General features: G+C 41.8%; 1 protein-coding gene across 2 annotated transcripts in view; it reads right to left on the bottom strand.

Annotated features, from left to right (window-relative positions):
* The window catches only part of osbpl3b (oxysterol binding protein-like 3b), a 41,155-nt gene extending 31,444 nt beyond the window's left edge, over positions 1–9,711 (bottom strand). For both annotated transcript variants that reach the window (XM_018740712.2, XM_029259933.1), the window contains exon 1: positions 9,373–9,711. The gene's annotated coding sequence lies outside the window, so the exon portion shown is untranslated. The remainder of the gene's footprint in view (positions 1–9,372) is intronic.
* Between the last annotated feature and the right edge of the window lie 6,386 nt (positions 9,712–16,097).

Below are 16,097 nucleotides of genomic sequence, written 5' to 3'. Positions count from 1 at the left end.
AGGACATTGATGGTGCTTTCTGGGAGTCACACAGCCATTGGGGGATTTTTTTTATCCATCTTTTCAAAGAAAGTCTGTTAATGCCATGTCATAGAGATTTCCTCTTTCAAAGTGGTGTGATGCCATCTTGTCAAGACTGTCTCACATCCTTTCACAGCCACAGAATGTTCTTGGTTCCTCAACATTTCAGGACCGCAATAAGCCTGGTACAAGGCTGACCTTGGGCCTCCAGCAGGTGCTCTCAATCATGCAAACCAAAGCAGTGGCTGGTCTATTTTTACCTATGGCTTCAGTTTCTTCCTCATCAAAGCACCATTAGCTGAAGGACTGCTGGACACAGGTAGCGTGGCTCTGATCTCCTCTGACAAACACTTTCCTCCTCCATGGCTGAATGTTGTCCGTTTCGCCCGAGTAACTGTCTTTGCAACCCCAAAAATGACCTGAAAACAGCAGGAGTCAGATGACAACGGGCAAAATGCTTTAACTGGAACCAAAAGGAAACGGAAGGAAACCTAGAATTAAGACGGGGCTTTAACAACCAGGTGTTGAACAGCAAGCCGCTGGAGAGCTCCACTGGAATCTCTCACTTCCTCCACCATGCTCTGCTCATGGGCCTCATTTGATGGAAGCTGCTCATTCAATGTAGTGTCTGTCAGTGGTACCCACACCAGCGAAGCTTTTCTATGTCTATAACATCCTCTGGCTGAACTAATGTCGGACAAGTAACCAGCCTGCTGACCATTTAAAGAGAAAAAAATACTACGAACTTCTGGTGTCATAACAAGTAACCTTGCAATTTACAAGCTGAAACTATTTTTTGGCTATTTTGACCTTTTCTCAGTTCAGAGTAGATGGAATATTGGCCACAGATATATCCACAGTTATGTCTGCATTCTTCATTCTTGATAATGATTCTTCATTATCACCACCCATCTGTTAGTATGGGGACCAGGCTGAGTCTTTTCATCCCTAAGGGTTTCACTCTAATCATGCTGCTTCCTCCAGTCTTTCTGATTCAATCAGAAACATGTTTGTTTCACAGCTCACGGTCCTTAAGGACTCCCTCATCACACCACTCTCGTCCCCACCATCTAGCTATCCCCGCTCACATGCTGCTACAAGAGGGCACAGGATGATTAACGCTCCCCTAAAGGGGGGTATGAAATATACGTATGAACTGTAGCAGTCCCTGATTAATAAGAAGATCCGTTGAAAGTGCATATTTGTTTGATTCTGAATAATTCATCTACTGACAAAGCTTTAACAAATCTTATAAATAATTTTGAAACGAGAAGTTTGTGTCTAAGTCTCCATTGTAAAAAATTAGTCTTTCATATGAATGAATAATAAAATTACTGTTTCTAAAAAGAAATAGGAAAAAGCTTCAAAGAACATGCACCAGATATTCTGGCATTAAAACGTTTCCATTTTTTGAAATGCAGAAAAATGACCAATTTCTACTTTCTTGTTTTATACAAGAAGTGATTAGAAACATGAAAAGCTGAATGAAAAGTCTATTAAAGCCTGCAGAGATATTAGCCATGCAGGCAACGTTCTCTCAGCAGAGCCTTCTGGGAGTATTATTTCGAGACAAATCAAAAATGAGAGCCTAAAGGCTCACAGTTCTGTGGTTGCTGCATCACAGATGGAAATACAATATAACATGGGACTAAAATAACCAAAACATGACATAAATTAAATATTCCAGTGAGTTATTAAAATGAAGAGCATTGTTTATTAATTTGTCACCATACAATTAAATACCACATAAAGCAGTCCAACTTAGAAACGTTAAGCAGTCTGTTTGTACAACTATTGTTACTTATACTTCATGCTTTGTGATGATTTCCATGGTGCAGTTGATGTAACATTTAAGGACATAGACTGCTACCATTGCAGTACCCTTGAGCAAACACACTTACCCTGATTTACTGCAGTACCATGCCCAGCTGCATAACTGGGTCAAATGCTTTAAATTAATTTGAATAAAAGTGTCACTTAAACAGTTTCATCGAAATAATATAAACTGTGTTTCTCTTGGAAGGACAGCAGTTTGTACAGCATGAAAAACATGATCAGACTACTGAAATGAAACCGTATGCCTTTAATTTTGAGGAAGTGCATCACTTCTCGTCATGATGTTTCAGGATACAGATGTACTTTGAAGTTCTCTACTCCCAGTGCACAGCTTCTATTTTTTCGTTCTGCGGTGATGAGACAACTCTGCCTACAGCCCGTTGAAGCGGCTGCAGGGCGACTTTGTACAGATTGCTGTCGCTTCACAACTTCCAGCTGAGTCGTACTGGTCAGTAATCTCCTCTTCTCGTGACATGACAGCCCTGTCAAAAGCACTGAATCACTAATATACAATGTTGGTCATCTTTGGGTTGAGCTCATATAATCCAGCACGGTTTTCCTCAGTAAAAACACATTTATTGTATGGGATCAAGGTCGGAAAAAGGTTGAGCACAGTCAGCACCTGGTGTTTTAGGTATTGTCCAGTGAACCTATAAAAATAACTGAGTAGGAACACAGTGACATGAAAACCAATTATGGACTTTCTGACTGTCTCCCCAGCACAATCATCCCAGCTGGCTCTTGTCACAGTCTCCAGAGGAGCTTCATGGGCACACTAAGTTCTTCACTGGATTAGATAAGTTAAACTTTGTGAAGGAGAAGGCCAAAAGATGAGTGTAGCACGCCGAGGCCGCCAGGGGAGGGGGGCGGAGACGGGGGCAAAGCAGCCACAGCTGGGGCTGATTTCATCCCATATTTCTTCCCCGGTGCCCAGCAGTAGGAGGAAGAGACCGAGGAGGAGAACCAGATAGAGGCGACTGCAGACCCGAACCCTGACACGAACCCCGCGTCCCGACCGACCCGACTCTCCCAGGCCCCCGACAGCACGAAACCTCTTCCTACCTGTTCCCTGCTCCCCCTTTCCCATCTCCTTCCTCCTCCGCTGTCTAGGCAAATAAAAGCCCACAGCAACGGGCAACTGCATCTCCTGTTTCCTGCCTCATCTCTTATAATGAGTCCTGGTGGCCCACCACTTACTACCGCATACCATTTGATTTATGGTCAGTGTAAGATTTTCAGAGTTCTGGAAAGTGGTAATAAATGAGCCGAAATAGACAACCTCAGACATCACATTTAAAAGATCTAATCATTCTATACAGCAACAGCAGCACAAAAATAAGCAGAGTGTAGAATATTTCTTGGAAAAAAACTTCACGTAAGGAAATGCTCTAGGTCTAGCTTGCTTCAACGGGCAAAGAGCTCTGAATTTTTTAATTCAGCCCCGAGGTGATACACTCGTTACGGAAAACTGAAAAGTGTAATGATGCAGATGGAGTCCGGTAAATCAGTTTTGCCGTCAAAAGTCTCTAGCGCTGACCCTCACTGTGAATATTTCATGCGTATGGAGACTCCACACACTTCTTCCAGTCAGACTAAATGGGTCTCTTTGAGTCCTCCTCAATCCTGCTTCACAGTGAGTCACAGCAGAAACACGAATGACAACGACTGTACCAATACACCTCCTTTTACTCCTTTTACTTCGTAGTCATGAGTCGCTGCTGCTAAACATCCTCAGGAAGTCAGCAGACTGCCCGTTTCTTAGACGTAACACTTATGCACTCTTGAAGTACTGTATGTGGTCAGCGACTTGTGAAATAGTGTATTAAAGGTTATTCAGAAACATGGTAATCCATGCAATCACTGCAGTCAGTAATGCACTGACACTGACTGAACGTGGGAACAAGACAAAAAACAGAGTATCAGGCTATTACTAGAGCAGACCACTTCCTGTGCCGAGTAATGGACTGAAATTCTCTACCACCCGCACTTAGAAACCAGGCTCTCTCCGAAGGTCAGGCCAGGGTACTTGCTCATGCTGACCCAACTCAACAGTCTACATCATTGTCAAAAAAACATTCTCAGGCACATTCTGAGCTTCTCCTAAATGATGGGTGTAAGCACAGATAAAGCAAAGCCCTTCTAAGGCCCACGAGGCATGACCTCAAATTAGAGCTGGAGATGCAGCCTGAATATAATAACTATTAGGGATGATGACACAAAGTGGTTGTTTGATTGTTTATTTATTCATAGATTTTTTTTTTTTATTTTAACTCATCCATCACATTCATAACATCCTAACTTAGACTAAGCAGCACAAGGAGGGAGACAGTCGTGTGTTTATGTTCAGAAAACTGTATCTAATGTGAGAACACATGGAGAGGTTAAGAGAAAGCAACTCAAAGATAAACCAGTCCTCGTGGAATACATATAAGCCACAAAAATAATTCACCAGCGTTTTTAGTAAACACCTTATTACTTAAACTTTTTAGCTGAAGTACCTTAATGCTCAGTTCTTATGGTTGTGTTAATATCTGGTTCACTTATTTATGCACTTAACTGCACTTCAGTTGCTACAATTATGATTGTTTATTTGTTTAAGTTGTTAATTTATTCAACTAGTTGGTCTTAGTCATCCTATTAAGTATTTCTATACATAAATTATTATTTGGAAAATGTATTTGTTTTTATAAAAATCAGGGTGACATCATACATTAAATACAGTGAAGAGTGACAAATACCACTGGGTTGTAAACTGAAAGGAAACAACTGCTTTAAGTAGTTTTAATAACTATGATTCCATTTTTAAACTCAAGAACAACAGCAAGCTTAAGCTCAAGCCTCAGCCCTTGTAACATGAACAAGAACCTTTGAAAAATCCCCTTCATTTCTGTTTTTTTTTTTTTTTACATGTTTTTGGTATTTTTCAGTCATAAGCAACTGCAATGGACTGGTGTCCCACCCAGGGTGTACCTTGCCAAGTCTAATGCCCTGTGCTTCCAGAACAGTCTCCAGACCACTGTGACCCTGCCTAGGGCAAGCAGTTATCAATAGGGAGTGAGTGAATGTCAGAAAGAGTAAAAGCATCTCATACAGTTGTACATTCCACTCTTTTATTTTCCTCTATTTTTTTATTTTGCCATCAGTGTATGTGACATCTATTTTTATTCCCTTTGCTTGTGACCTTTCTCGGTGTAATGTACTTTCCAAATAGTGAAAAATGTAAAATATTCGGGTTATTTTGTACTCTAAATGGCATTTATACGGTAGAAAGCACCAAAAATGGGAATGAGCTTGATTCTAGGGGTGACATAATTGTGATACTCTGCAAGTACTGTAATTACATGCATATACATCAATCTATAAGCTGTAAGTTGCCCAAAAGATTGTTCTATCACTAAATAACAAAAATAAGATCAGGAAAACAGGATCACTTATTTTCATTATGTTAAAAATGCAGCTTTAGAAAGTGTGTAATGTCATGTGAAACTTTTTAAGCAGTCTCTAATAGATGTCAATACCGAAGTGAATATGCAATGGTGACACAAAATTGAATAGAGAAAAGAAAAATGCTGATGTACTCATTGTATTTTTCTCAGAGACGTACATCACTTTGTAGAAAAGGATCTGCTAAATGAATAAATGTGAATGGATGTAAATGAAAAAATTAACACTTGGAAAGTAAAGTTACACTTCAGAATGTCCCATAGTTCACATGATCAGATGTTAAGCAATGTATGATTTACACAGCAGACAAATGAGTGATTTACCAATGTATACAGCTAGATTATTTTTGGTGAAACAATTGTGCTGAAACACGGGGTGTGGTGGTGTAGTGGGTTTGACCGGGTCCTGCTCTCTGGAGGGTCTGGGGTTCGAGTCCTGCTTGGGGTGCCTTGCGATGGACTGGTGTCCTGTTCTGGGTGTGTCCCCTCCCCCTCTGGCCTTATGCCCTGTGTTGCTGGGTTAGGCTCTGGCTCCCTGTGACCCCATATGGGACAAGTGGTTTCAGATTATGATGTGATGAATTGTGCTAAAGTACTGTGTCCAAGGCTACAACAGGGCCCCTTCTAAGATGAACCTACAGTCTCTCCATCTGAAGTCAAGTTTGTAGCTGTGTTACTAAAGGCCTATTTTTCCACAGGTAACATGAAACCTGGACAGATGAGGTCACTTAGGTCCATATGCCCAAAGTGGGAGCAAAAGCACACAGATGAAACCATTAAAACCTTTAAATCTGTTAGCATTACTTTAATACATCCAATGAATACCTACAATGTGCTTGTCAGAGGTGTGTGAATGAAAAGAGAAAACTGAGAACAATTATTTGCATAGTATGACCACACAAACACAGTTATTTACCTGAGCCAGAGAGACACAGCAGACCTTTATGAGAGGATTTACCCTGGAGCGCTGTGTGCTGACAGTCCTGTGCCATTCCATAACCACCCCACAGTACAGGCAAAAAAGCCAGACTGCCTGTATCTGTGCCTGTATCTGTGGCTGGGCTTCCTCCCCACCACAAGCACAAACCCCTTCTGGTCAGGCAGCTGGTCCTGAACCACTGCCAGATTGCTAAGGGGATTAACATGATGCTACACTCGTCAAACTTTCACAAAGCGCTGTGGGGTAACGAATAAAGTCTTCTACTACCCACAACATTTTGAACGCATTGCTTCAAGGGCTAAATACAATACAGAGTTTCTAAGCGCATGCGGCTGGATTTATATCAGTTTTTTTTTTTTTTTTTTTTTTGCCTGTTGCCCGAAAGATACTTCTGAATTCCTAATGCCTTTACATCAGGGGTTCTAAACCTAGGATCCATGGACCTGCTGGGGGTCTTCAAATGGGCTTTGGGAATCTGTGATGTGCAGGATTTCCATGAAAATAACACTTATTTAAGTTCAAAACAAAATAAAAGTATAACATAACTCCGCGTGAAAGTATTCAAGTTTCAGCGCAATAAATTACATACAAACCCCCAATATGCCACAGGTGAAATACACACACACACACACACACACACACACACTTTCCGAACCACTTGTCCCACACGGGGTCACGGGGCCTACCCGGCAACACAGGGCGTAAGGCCGGAGGGGGAGGGGACACACCCAGGATGGGACGCCAGTCCGTCGCAAGGGCACCCCAAGCGGGACTCGAACCCCAGACCCACCGGAGAGCAGGACCCGGTCCAACCCACTGCACCACCGCGCCCCCCACAGGTGAAATATTTGTTTGTAAACTTCTTGGTGCAGCTCCATAAATAAATCAATTAAAAGAGATGAAAGTATCATTTTATATTTGTAAATGAATTAACAGTGACACATATAGAACTACGCATGATTGGATAATGGGAATCACATATTTTCGGAGACTATAGTACTGGTGCGCTACAGTTCTACACACAGCCAGACCAAGTTGTGGCAGGTCAAAGGGGTGAAAAAAAACAACTTGACTTACTGTGAAAAAACTACTAAATATCTTATACATAAGCCAGCCACCATCCCAAGGAGTATTATCTAACTTCTGCTCTGGACTTCAGGTCTGTGTCTATGGAAACAGTAGTTTTAGAAGGTCCTGATCTCTGTCGGTGTCCTTAGTGTTAAATGGTGGCAATTTTTTCCACTTCACTGAAGTTCCGTGCAGGAATGGATGACCTTGGCTCACACCATCACAATGCTGGTTGACCTCCAATAGTCAGAGGGAAGTGAAAGAAACATTAAGAGAAAGCAAGTTGTAGTCTATGTATAGAAGAGGAGGATTAAACTGACATGTCCTACAATTAAAACCCAGCAACAACAAGGAAAACGTATCCTGCACTTGTCTAAAGTCCAACAACAAACAGACAGTAGCATCTATGATATAGGTCTAAAAGATGGATTAAAACTAGGCTGTACATATAAGAAAATGGTGTTTAATAAAATCTTAGCAATCTACGTACCGAGGTAGACTTTAAACGAGCAGCTAGGGGACCATAAACGATCTTTTTTAAATGAACTGCCTGTTCATGACAGGTTAAATATGAAGACAATATTTAAGAGCGCTAGCAGTTGCATGCCACAACAGGGAATGCAACATTATGAATATTCAGGATGGAAAACTGGTGCAGATAAAGGACTCGGCACAAGCTTCTTATCCTGCTAATGTCTACGGCGTATCTAGGTAACCACTATTTTGCTATAACATGTCTCCTGGAGATCCTCTGTAATGTCTCTATTGAGATTTAATAACAGACTAAGGTTTTCATCACACCACCTCATAACATCCAACACCCAAAAAATCGGTGTTCATAAAAACCACTTGCATCTGATTGTCCCAGATCACAAAGGCTGTTGGCGAGTTCCGTTAACTAGCCTTCTTAAAGACAATGCAGCAGAAAAGTATGGACCTCATCATGTTACTGTCATCACTCGGTAGCAGTAAGATAGATGCGTTCCATTTGTAAAACGGAACAACTTCAGAACCACGGCAACACACTCCTACACTGTGCCATTGTGGAAGAAGGGAGCGTAACAGCCAGTCATAAAAAGCTGCGTTGACAAAAGAGGTGTTAAAGAATATATAAAATATACAGTATAACCTGCCACAAAACAGTTTAGGTGTCCCTTTGTTTGAAGGAGCTTTTGTGTTTGAAAGGTTGTTTTCACACAGGCAGCAAGTCTGGAAGTTTTTCTTCTGCCAAAATCCCACTAAAATACTGTACAGGCGAGGACAAGTGGGTTGCCATGGAGACAGTTAATCATGTTAATAGAAACATCTTAAAATTCTGAATAACTATTTTGATTTTCTTTAATGTGATGACATAAAAGTACTTTTGTAATGTAATATTTCTACCGAAGGTAAGAGTGGTAAAATAATACAAATCTTTCAGATCCAAATACAAATGTAGGTTCTCGCCCCTCCCCCAATTTAGAAAAAGAGCAAAATGGATCACAGGGCTGTGCTGTTCAGATACTCTATTAATAAGTGCCTCAGTGCATCCTCACCTCCCTGTCCTACTAGTGAACAAGCTCTTACTGCTTGAAATTTGCAATTTTCAAATACCAACTGGCCAGGTCAAGACTTATGGCAACCTACTCATATTCAAACTTGTTGCAACATGTTGGGCACCAACATCTACACTATCTAGTCTAGTGTAGCTGCAAAATTTATATACATCAACTTCAAGTTCAAGCCTCATTGAGAAAACAAAAAAATTGCTTAAATGCCAAAAAAGCAATTAATAACTTTAACTAAAACCGCAAACTACAATATGTGTACCATAATGTTACGTTAACACTGCTGTAAGACTTCGTATTGGGGGAAAACAGGCAAGTGGATCTCTAATTAGAAAGTTAGCGAAGCAGGACGGCAGGTAAGTCGTTCGTTATTATGAATGAGCCGCGCGCGCCGGCAGCTGCTGCGTTACCGTTACTATGACGTCACCGTTGCGCGGAGCTCGCGGCAGGGCGTTCCGAGCCCCGCAACGTCCGCTGACAGCTGTCAAACAGGTATCGAAGCAGAGAGCCGAGTTACCTGGCCAGTGCGTGGGCTCCTGCCGCCCCCTCTTCTGCTCAAGTGTTCCGTTGGAAAAAATTTGCCTTTGCTGCAAGTCCTAAAATAAACTGCCACATTCATGTGCTGAGTTTCTTGGGCAACATCATCATCGTGCGATTAAAAAAAAATGAAATCGTCATATCGTGTTCGTTCCTGTCGCTTCAGTTGGATCTTCAGCTTCATACGCCTGTACTTACTTGAGAATGACTGGGGGAAAAAAAAGTAAAATAACTTGCACTGCACTGACTACCTGAAAAGTTTTCTTTGTGGAAGGTTGTCACCTCTCTTTACTCAGGACTGTGTGCTCGGAGCAGCGGAGCAGCATAAGAGCGGTTTAGAGAGGAGGGGGAGGAGCAAAGTCTGATTGATTGCTCTCGTATCCAATCAGAACGGAATGCCTCGCCCGATGCCCTCCTCCGGGTGCCGTTCGGTAATAGTGTCTTTTCCGTGACGTGGCTGTTATTTGCCAGATCACAAGTCGTGGGGTTGAGTCCAGTACTCCTCTGTTTTATACAGTATATCACAGCCATAACAAGGAAGGGGGTTTACTGAAGCAGGCCGTAATTTGTCCCTCATTATTTGTCTACTGCTGCATACGGAAGAATTGATGATATTTTAGCACCCTAATAAGTATGCTATGCCTCTGCAATATAGCCTATATATATTTTTTTTTTTTTCAGAACCGCTTGTCCCATACGGGGTCGCGGGGGAACCGGAGCCTACCCGGCAACACAGGGCGTAAGGCCAGAGGGGGAGGGGACACACCCAGGACGGGACGCCAGTCCGTCGCAAGGCACCCCAAGCGGGACTCGAACCCCAGACCCACCGGAGAGCAGGACTGTGGTCCAACCCACTGCACCACCGCGCCCCCTAGCCTATATATATATTTTTATATATTATTATAATGTATATAGTAGTATTGTGGCACACAGCACCATGGGTTTGAATGGGGGCAGAAGCGGTGTTCATCACAAATGATTTATTTGAACACCAGCACCAGGAAAATAATGCTCTTGGTCCAATGACCCCATTTTCTTCAGGACCTGCACCTACAGCCAGCCTTCTCAACCTCCTTAATACCTCTAGGTTCTCTCCTAACACTCATAGACACAATCACCCCATCATTTTCCCCCTAAGTGCCCCCAGTGGTTGCACACCCACATTTAAGATTATTCCCCACAATGCAACTATTTACATGAAACATCTTCCCACCTAAACACAGTAACGCGGGTCGTTACAGTATAGTAAAGTGTATAAATTGGTTAAATAGTCATCCCTTCTTAAATACTCCTCCAGAATACCTCACCTAAGAATGTGAGAGAAGTCACATACATTTGAACCACATTCTAGATGTTTTGTCCGAGAAGGACAAACCTGGCCATCTCAAGTGGGAAGAATGGGGGAGGTGAAAGCCGAGGGTTGAAAATGTGTGCTTTGTTAAATAGGCCTGGTCTTGGATAGACCGAGTGCTCAATCCCTCGTAGAATCAAATCTGTGGATGCGCTAGCTTTTTCCTGTGTTGTCCCATCCCAGAATTCTTCCACAAAGAATTAAACTCATGCCAAAGGACTGTGTCATGGAGATTAATAGCAGCTGGAGGAAAAGGCAAAAGTTAGGCTCTGTTATCAAACATATTATTTATCCAGATGCTGTCTATGCTGTTCTGATTCTGTCACTGTGCACACCTTTGTTCTATATTAGAACTTATCCCTTCACGAAAACTGCAAATAGTAAAAAGTATGTTAAACAGAAAGTAATAGGACTTGAGAAAAATTTGTCACGATTCACAGAAATAGGTATTCTTTTACATTTCATATATTTATGGCTCCATAGCATCCAAAGGTTAGTAACATGTGTATCTTCCCACTTGAATCTTGAATCTTGAATCTTGAATATGAAAATAAATCTAGAATTCTTTATGTTCAACCATTGAAATTCAGATCACTCATCAATCCAAAGAGTTCACATTCAGATTTGGTAGTGTCAAAGCATTTATATTTAACTGATGGGCACACAACATTCATTAAGCACTGCAAGCCCAACCTTGATGAAGTTATCGCAGCATGTGCATATTCAGCCCCTCGCAGTAATGCACATTTATTATTGGAAATTCTGGAGCAAGGAAACTCCAGATAGGGAAAAAAATCTGTAATCTGTATTTCAAGCAGAACGCAAGCACAAGGAACTGAGTAACATCGGGTATTCCCCTCTAGTCACCATGACAACAAAACTGTAATGTGAATATTTGTGTGCCACCCCCTCCCTGGTGCAGATTATGCAAATTCATTGCATAGAAAGAGTCTTAAAATGGTTTCTTTCTAAAAATACCAGCTAGCAGCAACATAGCTCATTGACTTTATTTTGTTCCGATGGCTGGGGATGAGGAGTGCCAGACTTCAGTCACATATAAAAGTGGACCTTGAGTGCACGATTGCATCCTCCAGCCAGCAGGGGGCGCACTACCATCCAGAGAAAACTGGCAGATCTCTTTTCCCAGAGCAACGTACAGTGATTACCAGGGTGTACTTGGCTGACGTCTTTATCCAAGACAATTTAGAATGCAAATACACTGTGCTTTGGACAGTCGTGACACCCCCACCCCCCATACACACCACACTAACTCAAGACACTTACACACATCAAGGGCAATTTATAGAAACTCATTTGCCTGAAACATACGTTTTTGGACTGTAAGAAGAAACCCACCTGAACACAGAGAGAGAGCGCAAAAACTCCAGGCAGACTGAGGAAGAACTGAAACCGCATCCCTGCACACTTGCCAGACACTGTGCAGGAGCAGCACTACCTGCTGCACCACCATGCTGCTCGTTGCTCTGAGTGTGGGAGGCACGCTGCTGTAGAAGGTGCTTGTTTTGAGATGTGCTGGAATCAGGCTCCTGACTCACCAAGGGCCTATCTCCCGAGTGAAAAAGGCACCCTGCTCCATTGCTCCTGACATGTGGTTGGCGTTCTGGCTCAGATCAGCACCGCTCACTGATGGGTTATGATTTCTGCACTCTCACTGTAGAGCACTTGAGCGCTGAGGCTTAAACATGGTACGTGAGAGCAAATCATTCCCTTCACCTGCTTCTTCTCATTTTTTCACGGTTTAGTCAGAGCTGGGGATGAGAACACACCACAGGCAACACAGCTCCAGCCCCAGCGATGAGATTTTAGAGTTACACAACCCGAACATCATGCACCTCTTTGACAGCTGTCAGCCATTCGCACAATGAATCGCTCGACAAACTTGGGATGGGTGTCTAGGAGGACATAGAAATGTTTTTCCAAGATGTCTGTCAAGATGCCTCAAGACATAGATTATTCAACTTGGACATAGTGTTCTAAGTGTGGAACTGAACTCTCATTTGACTCCTATATGACTAACTTTGAAGTATATTGTTTATTATGATGTATTATGTATACTAGTATGCAGTCTTTCAGGGCCAGCAGGTGGCGTATTGGTTAGAGCCATTGCCTCGCACTCAAAGGGAACAGGTCTGAACCCCACGTGCTGCTGTTTTACTCTTAACTGGGTATATAACCTGACATGGACAAGTGATTATGGACTGTGAGCGAGAGAGAGAGCACTGCATTATAAACTACCTTGCTGTAAAAATGGGTAAATCAGTGTAAGTAGCTTAGTGTACAAACGTAACATTGTAAGCTGCTTTGGAGCAACAGCATTGGCTAAGGGAAAAATAACAATTTTATGTTTGCCTGCGGAAAGGTGGCATGAAAATTGTTGGAGGCATGTTTTTAGTGTGTCGCTTACTGCCACCTGCTGACATGTTTAGTTATGATTTATGGAAATTAAAAATCTCCTGTACTATATATATAATGTATACTCTTCCACAGGCCGCTGGCATTTAAACCTCCCTGGTGTTGTTTTGTATGAAACGGTGTTAGAATGTTCAAAACCAGCTCACACAGAAAAATAAAACCTTGTATATTAACAGAGAACAATTTTTTCTTTTTATTTGCTGTTACAAGCAAAACAAAAGTACAGAGTTTGGGCTACAAACTGAAGATTTGTACAGACCCTCTGTCCTCTACCACGTAAAAGGGTTTTCGAAGCTCACTATGGCTGATACATGGCTCCCACAAGAGCAAATGTCCTGGCTTAGTCGTGTTCTACCGAGATGTGCATAACCCTGCAGCTAATAAAACAAGAAAAAACATCAGCAATGAATATTTTACCCTCTTTGAAAAATGAGCTTTTTAAAAAATTCTTTTAAAATTTAATTTAAAAAAAAAAAATCTTTAAAAAAATTCTATGAAATTACTTTTCATAACTTTTGAACCCGTTTAATGCTACAGCTGTTGAAGTTTCACCAACCCTTGTTATTACTGAAGGAGGCCTCATTTGATCCTTAAATTATTTATGCATACTTATGTAATTGTATAGCCCTTTTTTTAAGTCATCATGAAGAGCAGCTATATTTTGCTCCCTTCTTATGAAGAAATGCACATGACGCATTTGATAAATGTTATTTAAACAAAAGAAGGAGTGTACATAAAGTGCAAATATAGTATAATAGGAGGGTTGAGTAGAGTGATTAAATAAATTGGAATTATGCTATATTTTTGTCCCAGCAACCACAGGTAAAGTCAGATTTTTAAAAAGTAACCTCCTGTTTTAGGAAATGTTAGACTAATATATAGAACTTCACAGAAAAGGATTATTTCTGTAGCACAGGGTCATGCTGGCATTAATTGCAGTTAAATTGTTACATGTTTATTTGTTCTGTGTTATGCAATGTAAATATGTACATTTACTGTAAGGTTTTCACATTTTAGTCACTGAATGTTTTCAACAGAATCTATGTTTAAAATTTGAATTTATAACAAAGTATAGATTTTGTAGAGAAGAGAGATTTATTATTCTGAAAATAAATGGCAGGAAGAATTTTTAGGCGCCAATCAAGCGTGAAGTTGTAGGTGACAAAAGGAAATTGCTTGATTTTGTTTAAAGCATCAAAAATCTTATTTTCATGCTGTTCAGCACTTCGTATGGCACCTCACTGTTAAAAGCACCTGAAAAATCAGCAATCTCAAGAAAGTTTTTGAGACTTGTAACCTTTGTTAATCAACACAAAGCGCTTTTGTATTTTTCATTTCCGTTTCAGAAGCATGAGCACAAAGAAAACAGGAAACTGTTGTTGTTCTTTTCAAATCTCAAAAACACCACAGAGAGAAGAGCAATAAAACAACATTGTACACAATTAGTGAGAATGTGGAAAGATTATTGCAGTTCTTTCCTACTGTGGCACTGGGATGATGAGAATACACAATAAATACTGATGAACGCATGGAACACCTCCTACTTATGGCCAGCAAACAGAAAATGTTTATTTAAATTAACATAAACAGCAGAACTCAGGTCCTTTGCTTTAACTCTGGACTATTTGAGTGTAAAGAGGCTTGAAGTGTGAATGTTTCCTGTCCCTCAGTACTCAGGCTCTCAGAGAACAGCAATGCATCATAGAAAGACATTGGTGAGGCACAACTCACCTCCACCATGGAGGACAAATCACTCCTGTTGCCATGTTAGCAGGTCTATCTAATGTATATAATCCAGTTTTCAAGAACCTACACACACACACACAGTCTGAAACCGCTTATTACAGGCAGGGTCGCGGTGAACCGGAGCCTAACCCGGCAACACAGGGCGAAAGGCCGGAGGAGGAGGGGACACACCCGGGACGGGACGTCAGTCCATCACAAGGCACCCCAAGTGGGACTCGAACCCCAGACCCGCCAGAGAACAGGACCCAGCCAAGGCTGCTTGCGCCATTGCACCCCCTCATTTTTAAGAACCGCAGACACACACACACACACACACACACACACACACACACACACACACACACACACACACACACACACACATTTTCAGAACCGCTTGTCCCATACGGGGTCACGGGGAACCGGAGCCAACCCGGTAACACAGGGCGAAAGGCCGGAGGGGGAGGGAACACACCCATGACGGGACACCAGTCCGTCGCAGGGCACCCCAACCGGGACTCAAACCCCAGACCCACCGGAGAGCAGGACTGTGGTCCAACCCACTGCGCCACCGCACCCCCCATGAACCGCAGACAATAAATAAAATTCTTCTAACCACCTCGCAGGATGTGATTGAGACAGGAATCCAAGCTTGCTTCTCTGGAAGCCAGCATTAATCCAGATGAAGATCACCCCTGATCCATGCCTGTCTCTTCTGGGAAGGTAATGAACAATTACATGCTAATTACTCTGCTGGAGAGTTAATAGTGAGATAAACATTTCAGGATCAGCACTGGTTCAATAAAAACAAGTGACATCGTGCACACAGATGAGGCTGTAATTGCAAGTAACGGTTCTGGGATCATTCAGGGTTCTCATCATCTGAGGGTAATTAACCAGCTCTTTAGTGAGAAAAGTAAGGTAGTAAATAACTGTTGAGAATTCATATTTCATAGGTATTCAGCAATAGAAATGAAGCTGACATTTTTTCACTTGGGAGATGGCAAGGCAGAAATGTACATTCTTCTTACTGGCATCACATGTTAAATATTTCGTAGCATGACTGATAAGAGATATATTTATGCTTGGCAGCAAAAAAGCCCTTAAGGATCCACACTTGAAGGAACTCTAATTCACATCAGCTTGGATTTCACTTTATTGTTTGACTAATGGACTGCACTGAACTATGCAAACAA

The sequence above is a fragment of the Scleropages formosus genome, chromosome 18, assembly GCF_900964775.1.
Source record: "Scleropages formosus chromosome 18, fSclFor1.1, whole genome shotgun sequence".
Classification (NCBI taxonomy): domain Eukaryota; kingdom Metazoa; phylum Chordata; class Actinopteri; order Osteoglossiformes; family Osteoglossidae; genus Scleropages; species Scleropages formosus.
Note: the sequence above shows the minus strand (reverse complement) of the source record. Positions and strands in the feature narration are given on the sequence as shown.